We start from the raw sequence: 9,570 nt of genomic DNA on the forward strand, positions 1-9,570 counted from the left end.
TATTGGAATCCTGAAGTCATGAAAATATTAGAAAGATAAGTTAGAATAGACTCAATGGAAATAAAATGGAGTCATTATCTTGAGAACATGATAAGTAATGAGAAAACGAACCATGAAACAAAATAACTCCCAGAATATTTGGGCAATAAAGGTAACATGGTGGATGACGTAACGCTAAAACATACAATCAAATATAAAAGGTATCTGTGGGTTTTTTATAAATTTTAATTTATTGTGAATTAAGTGAAGGGCTATGGAAAAGAAAAGCAGCTTTATATTCAACAATATATAAATATTTTCTTTCATCACTTATCCCACTTCTTTTATGTTTCCATTTTGTCTTCTTTCACAAGTCTCTGCACTTCACCCATAAATGCTACTGTTTCCATCTTAAACCGTTGATTATTTTAACCCAGTAGTGAGTCCAATTCCAGATATAAAGAGTGACCAAGAGCCATCATTTTGGGGGCTCTCCCAGTCTCTGTCCAATTAGTAGAACTGGTCTCCTTCATGATTTTTTGTTTTGTTCCATATGTTTTCCCACTCTGTCCAGGAACTTCTAACTTGATTTCTTTCTGAGAAGTTTGGTGATATTATCTAGGCACCATCTAATTATTTTGATCTTAGAGTTGTGGAGACTGATGTTTGCTTGATAAATTAGTCTATTGGACCAATTGTTTCTTTCTATCTTTTGATTTCCATCACTAGTGTTTTGTTTTTAATGTCATCATTTTCCCATTCCTTTCTTTGCCATGATGGGAAAGAATTTCAGGGTAAGTAAAAATCAACAAAAATCATATTGCTATAAAGTCATATGAAAAGATTTATTAAACAAATATATCAACATTTAAATACATTGTTTCTTGACAGTCTTCATTTGGTTCTACATGAGGGGTACCCAAGAAAAAACTGGATTTTTTTCAAATCTCTGTATTTAAATTTTATCACAAAACAATCTATCACCTTCAAATTACTCTCCATTACATTTAATCCATTTGTCAAGTCCGCGATTCTTTTCTAGGAAACAATTTTCAAACTCATCTGTTTGGATGGCTAACAGCACCTCCCTTGTTTTTTTCTTCACCTCTTCACGCTGTCAAATTGCTGTCCTTTCATTTCCTTCTCCATTCTTGGAAGCAACCAAACAAAAAGTCACATGGAGCAAGGTCAAGGGAGTAAGATGTGGGGGGCAAGAGAGTCATGATGCTTGTTGCCCAAAACTGGTGCATTGAGATGGCTGTATAAGCAGGTGCATTGTCATGGTGGCAAAACCAGTCCCATGTCTGCCACAGATCAAGCTAGTTTGTTTGTTTTCCCTCACACTGTTAAGAAATCTTTTCAGACAGCTTGACTAACAGCTTGACCTGGTGGAAAAAACTCCAAATGTACTATGCTCCTCACATAAAAAAAAATCATCTCAATAATTGATTTCACTTGACGAGTACTTCTTGGCGAGGTGACAATTGCGTCTTCCACTGGCTTGATTGATGTTTGCTGTTGAGATCGTAAGAATAGCACCACGTCTATTTACCAGCAATGCCCTTGGGGAAAAAAGTCTGGGTTACTTCAGAACTATTCTTTCAAAACACAGCATGTTTCTACTCTACAGTCTTTATTCTGACCAGTCAGAACCGAGGCACACATTTTGTAATGACCCTTCTCATTTCCAAATGTTCCTTGAAATTTTCCTGAACCAAGCTCCAAGATGGTCCAGGCAATTTTCCCATCTCCTCAATGGTCTGTCGTCAGTCCTTGAGCACAAGTACGTGAATTTTTTCTACAATTTTGTCAGCTTTGGAAGTTGATAGGCATCCAGCATGAGGTTTGTTATCAATCAAAATTTCACCTTTTTTTGAAATGAGAAAACCACTCACTCATACACTTGAGTTTTTCTCACAGCGCTGTCCCTGTCCTTCTAAGCTGTGTTCAACATCACAACAGGTTGTGTGGCATTTTTACAGAGCAGGAAACAAAATTTCACAGCCATACATTATTTTCTTAAATTGGCCATCACAAAAAGTGAGGTTTGAATAAAAGTGCTTTTAAAAAAAATTCACTTTGACCATATAGAAACTTCCCAGGCAACGCCACTGGATGCACTTGGATACCCTCCTCATATATACTTCTGAAAGTGTTTCCATCTCGGTAGCCATTCTCTAAAGACTCCCACACTAGCTTACACTATAGCGATATAGCATTTTAGCATCTTAAAATCCACTGCCATTGAATCGATTCTGACTCATTGTGCTCCTCTAGGAGAGGACAGAACTATCCCTGTGGGTTTTCCATGCTTTAACTCAATGAGAGAGAAAGCCTCTTCTTTCTCCGGAGTAAGAATTGGTGGTTTCAAATTACTGAACTTTCGTTTAACAGCTCAACACATGGTCATTACACCACCAGGTTTCCTTTTGTATCATTAACCAAAATTGTGTTCCTTTTCAATATACTTTGAGGTTGGGGAATTAAAAAAAAAAAGTCTTAAAGGGAAAGATCAAAATTATATGAGTAAGATTTCTCATGAATGAGAAAATTTTCCTCCATGAGAATGAAATTCTAATAAGATAGCCATTGTTTTTGTTGTGCGGTGCCATCAAGTCAGTTTTGACTTGCAGCAACCTTTGCACAACAGGATGAAGTACTGCCTTATCGTGCATCATTTTCACAATCGTTCCTCTGTTTGAATCCACTCTTGCAGCCATGATGCCACTCTGTCTCCTTGAGGCCCTTCCTCTTTATTGTTGTCCTTCTACTTTACCAAGCATAATATCCTTCTTTTGGTTCTGGTCTCTGCTTACATGTCCAAAGTATGTAAGGGGGAATCTTGCCATCCTTGTCTCTAAGGAGCACTCTGGCAATACTTCAAACAGGATGGATGTGTTGGTCCTTGTAGCAATCCATAGTTCTTTCAATAGTCTTCACCAGCACCATAATCCAAATGCATCAACTCTTCTTCGGGCTTCTTTATTCAATGTCTTACTTTCAAATGCTATCCTTGAAAAGTGTGTAGATTCATTGTCATGGTAGGAGAAATATAGAACATATTTTTTGGCCTTCTTGTTACCAAGGCCATTTTCATTTTTCTTAAATTTTTTTTCTAATAAGTCTATGTGATCATCTCATACACTTAATAAAAATATGCATATTATAATTTTGGAATGCAAAGAAATAGTCTCCATAAATGTCAGGGCTGTCATCTTTGCTTATAATTCATTTTTGTGTATTCCCACAATACTTAAAATGTTTAATCCTTCTAAAATCTGTTGTATGTGGGACAGCATTGTCAAAAATTGTTTAACATTTTCAGAGATTTGAAAAGCTACCTACTAGAATTTTATCATCTTTTTCATGACCCAAGTCTCAAAATGATTTTTTTCTTATAGCAAAAATAATATAATTTTAACACATGTAATGAGTGTATGATATATGCATTGCTGAGATAATTTATCTACAGCTATCGAGTAATCACAGAGTTCTATTTGAATGCATTTTATTTAGTAAACTTTGCAAATATAAACTGGAAACCTGGTATTAATACTTTTTGACATCACTTTGTAGTTGTATTAATACATCAGTGACACAAATTTCAAAGCATAATCACAATTTGTCTTTGTGGAATAGTGATATTCTGCTATTGTATACTTAGCTTGGATGATCATAGGTAATTGAAAAAGAAGCAAATATATGAATAAAATACCTAGAAGGAGATTTTTTTTCATTAGAAAATGGGTTCTAAAAGACAATAAACCTTTTAGGAGCATACAGGAAAAGGGAGGAAGGAAGAACTATATGCTACAATTTAAAGGATTATTTTTTTGTATGGACAAGTGTGGCCACTTTGTAGAGCAGAACATGGAATGAGATTGTGATAAGGAGTTATATGACTGTGGTATGAATTTCTTTTTTGGAAATTTTAAAAACATGCTGAACTAAAATTTTGATTGTAGATAAAGCCATGCTGATAATGTTGTTTCCAAGATGATTTAAGATATAAAAATATACTAGATAAGAAAAGACAAAAATGGTTGAAATTGAAAAAGTGGCTCTCATTTTATCTTCATACCAACAGTGAGTTGGATGTCATGGTTACTAAACTAGAGATAAGAAAAAATGACTAGCATAGTTATGATATAATCCACGTAAAATATAGATTTTCAGAATATAAATTCAAAACAGATGTCCCATTCCCCTCACACACACACCCCAAATACCTTGTCCCTGGTGGTCTCCATGGCTGGCAGAAGGTGCAGACCCATACTGAGTACCCTGTACTTTTCTCTATTCTCTTCTTTCTCCCCTTTCTATCTCATCCCTTGTTTTAATAATTTATTTCTCTTATTTTCTTATTCTTTCCTTTCTACTATTTCTAGGTTATGTTCTATTCCCTTTTCTCTTAGTATTTTATGTACTATTTCTTTTCTCTTTTCCAAAATTTCCCAACTATTTTTCATTTCATTTTTTCTTCCCTTACTTTTATTATCCTTTTCTTTTTCTTACTTATTAAATTATTTTTCTTGCTATTGTTTGCTGATTTTTCCCAACTTTATTTCTTTTTTTCATGTTGTATATTTTTGTTTTTGTGTTGTTTATGTTCTTTTTTTCTCTGGGATTTTTTTTTCCTGTCCCACTTAATGGGAGAGACCATAGTTTTTCCCACATAGCCTCACTATACCTATAACTCCCTGAAACCTATTCACAAGATGAAGGATACTGCTTACACTGGTATAGACTAATAATCTATAGACAGCATCCAACCCCAACCAAACTACCTCTCATATGTGCTTCACTGACAGAGAATAGAGAATCCCAGACACACATTTTCTATTGCACCCAACAGAAGACAGAGGGTGAGTGTCTAAGTGGCTAAGAATAGGACATGTAATTATCAATTAATTACAAATGTAAAAGTACCATAGCATCAGAGATAAAGGATCCTTTCAGTTCACACTGAGAAATGACAGTTGGATCAAACAGTGACCAAGGTCCAGAGCCAGAAGACCTTTATGAAGAAAAAATTGCATTAGAACTACCTGATAAACAATCAAAAGAATGACATTTAGCTCTTTTGAGTGGATGAGAGAAAAAGTCAGAAAGCTACAAACAAAAATTATAGAATACTTTCTAGAATTTAGGGAAAAAACCCGACAAGAACAAACTGACAAACTAAATGAAAAATTAAAAACCTTACAGAAACAGCAAAGGTAAAGCAGGGGTGTAATATAAGGCTTTCAGATATAGCTAATGCATTGAAAGGACAAAAGAGCAGAAGTGAATCAGAGGAAGGCCAACTACGATCTCAATACTAATTTGCTAGAGGATCCATCAACATTAGAACAACAACAAAATCTGTTTTTTAAAAGAATGTCTAGGACTATGATGGAATACTATCAAAGGAATAACTTAACCTCTAATCTATAATTAGAATTCCAGAACAGGAATAGACAAACAAAAAAAAAGGAAGAACTGAAAGTTTGGGGAGAGTGCTTGCAGTAATCTTCCCTAATATCACGAAAGAGACGAAGATATGCATTCAATAAAACAATGAGCACCAAACATCATAGACTCCCAAAAGAAAACCAGCAAGAAATCTAATAATCAAACTTTCAAAAACAAAAGAAAGAATCTTGGGATAAAACTAAAAGTTACCTATAAAGGAGAATCAATAAGACTAAACTCTAATTTCTCAACAGAAACAATGCGGTAAAGGTGGAATTGGAATGATATATAAAACCATGAAAAATTGTCAAGAAGACTATTATGCCCAGCAAAAGTGTTCCTCAAATATGACAGCAAAATGAAGACCTTTCCACATAAAAAGACAAGTTAAGGAAATGAGCAAACAAAGCAAACACATCAAATAAAACAGATCAACCTTATCAGAAACAGGAGTATTCTTTCAACAGACAATGAATAACAGTAGACACCTATCTAAATTTAATATACATGACAATGACAGAAGTCAACATTGATAAAAGTATCCAAAGTTTTTTAAAAAGTACTCAAATTAAAATAGTGAACTAGAAAGATCAGTTTGTAATGAGCACAATTGTAGCTTAAGAAAGAAAAAGAGAGAGAAAGAAAGGGTGTAGTTAATGAACTTCCAAATTTGAGAGGAAGACAAGGAGATTTCAAAAACTTTGATGAAAGGGAAAGAAGGCAGTATGCAGTAAGAGAGAGGTTAGCAAGGGGGAGTGGGGGAGGATAAAGGGAGGACCGCAGAGTGAAAAGCTACAGAAGCATACACTCTATCTACATACTAGAGGAATAGCAGTAATCTACAAGTAGCTGCTAAGTCTACATGGACTTAGCAGATGTCACAGAGAAAGTTGGAGTATACCCACATCATTATATACAGGTATGGAAAAGGATGTGTGTAAATGACATTTACCTTTGCTGAAACTATATTCATTGATATAGTGGAACATATGTGGTTTTGAAAATTCTTATATGTCTCTAGGCACTTTGTGGGAATGAGTCACTGTGCCAGGGGGGTTGGACTATAGTCTCAGAAGTCATCAAGATCAAATAGCATAGCATTCTCCACAAAGTCTACATCCTATTTTGATGAGGACCTAATGGGGGCTCTTAAAATCTAATGAGCAGCTATGAGATGTAATAGTTGGTCTCTGTCTCTTTCTGTAGGAAAAAAGAGTGATGAAAATAAAATATAAGGCAGAACATATGAGGTATGAAGAAACAATTAGTCTAGTGGACTAATGGTCTACTTAAACATCAATTAGCATTTACTTGATGACGATGAATTTACAACTTGATGTCAGAAGAACTCGATGGCTCACAGATACCACTAACAAATTCTCTGAAAGTGATCACCATGGAAAGTCCTATATAAAAGTGGGAGAAAGCTGTGAAACAAAACTCAAGATCTTGCAGGATGCCAGGCTTCCTGGTAAGTAAGTTTTGAAGCTCTGGAGACTAAGGTCCTTGATTACTCTTCAAATCTAAAATTAAACTCATTCTTGTGGCTCAGTTTTCAACCAAGCAATTTATTAGGTCAATAAAGGGAATAACGACACTATTGATGTGTGTGCACCTTAAAATAATTGAGCAAATAGAATCAAGGAAGAAGTATTTACCCAAGGATAAAAACTAGCATGATTAGAAAAGCAGGAGAAATAGAGACAGAAGGTAGAATGGACGATGTTATATTCAGGAGAGTGTAATCATTGAGATGACACAGAATGTGTATGAATCACTGAATGTAAAACTGAAGATTTTATCTGAAAACCTCACAAAATTCACAACATTTTTAAAAAACAGAAAAAAAACCACTTTTTCTAAGTTTGCATTTTCAATGTAAAAAGACAGAGTTGACAGTAAAAAGGTAAAAGTGAAATTGGATAAACTCATAATAGGATCAATATAAAAAGAATTTTAAAAACACATAAGCATGTATATATCTAATTTATTTGCTCCCAAAGTATCTCGATGAGTTGTCATTAACTCATTGGCAGTGAGTTGAGTTGAGTTAAAGCACATCAGAATAAAAACTGCTACAGGTACTTATAAATAATTATTTGCTTAAAAAAGAATTGATGCACATTTATCTAAACACATATATGATCTTATTATGTCCTCCTGATATTTCAAGCATTAATTCCTTAAGTGATTTCATATCTAGATTTATTTAGTCTATTTTTTCTTTGAAAATACTTAACTCTGTATTTAAAACGAAGGTGTGTTGATCCAGAGCATCTGTTGCATGTACAAGAGCAGAAGGTCTGAGTGAGGGAAAGTCAGGTCTCACAGCACCTCATTGGTACTGGAAGGGACCGGTAAAAATTTTAAAGACAAAATCTGGGAGGAAGTGTGATTACCTGAGTGTAGGCCTACTTACCCAACAGAAGCTAGAAAGCCAAGAGGTCTGTTTAGCAGAAGTTGGAATGAGTGCATTCTTGGAGGTGCAGGCTTCAACCACTGTACAGAAGAAAGTATGACTATTGAGAAGATACAGCTGCTGTTGGCTGCTGAAGGAGCTGCACAGAAGGTACACAGAGAGGCTTCATGTACAACCTGCCTTTTCCCTTCTCTAGTCACACGCACATTGCTCTCCATCGCAAAGCTTCAGTCTGATGTAGACATTGAAAATGCAGCTTGCAGGGTTCTATCTCTTGCGATGTAAAGCAGAGCAAGTGAAGACAGCCGGACAGTAGGTATTGCAACAACTCAAAATATGAGGCACAAGCTACTTATGACTCCAAAGTCCATGCTCAACCAATAATTATGTTGACTCTCGTTGTTAATAAGTTTCGGGACTTTTAAAGTTAAGATACAGCCATTTTTGTTACCTTTTTCACCTTTTCAGTAAAATATTAAGCCTGGGCTATGACACTGAATGGAGTCGCAGAAGGGAACAAAAAATTAAGTGCTCAACTCTGAACAGAAAGTTTGTGGCTATAAGGGGGATAACAACAAAAAAACTGGTGATTAACTTCCAAAAGAGCACATTATATTTTAGTTGTTGTTTTGCTGTTCTGTCTTCTTTGTTTTGCTCTCTTATTTTTGTGCTTATTATTGTCTCTGCATGTCTATCCAAAAAAGATAGGCGGGATAAACAATCTGGAGTTGAAAACAACTGGACCAATGGTTCTGGGGGAACATGGGAGAGGGAGAGGCGGGAGGGGTGGGCGGGAGGCAGGTTTCAATGAACTCAGGGACAAGGTAACAAGTTATCTAAAATCAATGGTGAGGAGGTCATAGGATGCCTGACAGGACTGGATCAAGGGCAATGTAACCCAGAGAAATTCCTGAAACCCAAATGAAGGCTGAAAATGATAGTGGAAAAAGAGGAAAGCAAAAGGAAACAGAGGAAACCACTAGGAGGCAAAGAGCATTTATAGAGGTCTAAATACATGGCATGTACATATGTAAATATATTTATATATAAATAGGTCTATGTACATATGTTAAGTATTAAGATAACAGACAGACATTAGACCTCTACTCAAGTACTCCCTCAACGCAAGAATACTTTGTTCTAATAACCCAGCAGTATTCAGTGATGCTCACCTTCTGAACACAATTGCTGAAGACAAATGGGTGCATAAGCAAATGTGGTGAAGAAAGCTGATGGTGCCTGGCTACCAAAAAAGATAGCTTCTGGGGCCTTAAAAGCTTGAAGACAAACAAGCAGCCCTCTAGCTGAGAAGCAACAAAGTCCACATAGAAGAAGCACAGCAGCCTGTGTGGTCATGAGGTGCCGATGGGATCCCATTGGCTGATGGGATCAAGTATCAAGCATCAGATCAGGTATCAGGCACACAACAAAAAATCATATCAATATGAATGAGGAGAAATGCAGAGTGGAGACCCAAAACCCATCTGTAGACAATTGGATGTCCCCTTACAGAAGGGTCACAGGAAGAGAAGCGCCAGTCAGGGTGCAATATAGGAACAATGAAATATACAACTTTCCTCTAGTTCTTTAATGCTTCCTTCCCTCTGCTATCATGATCCCTAGTCTACCTTACAAATCTGGCTAGACCAGATTATGTACATGGGGACAGATAAGAGCTGGAAACACAAAGAATCTAGGACAGAAAAACCCCTCAGGAC

This window comes from Echinops telfairi, unplaced genomic scaffold (assembly GCF_000313985.2).
Source record: "Echinops telfairi isolate 266 unplaced genomic scaffold, ASM31398v2 ScPeMD7_7469;HRSCAF=8507_0, whole genome shotgun sequence".
NCBI lineage: Eukaryota > Metazoa > Chordata > Mammalia > Afrosoricida > Tenrecidae > Echinops > Echinops telfairi.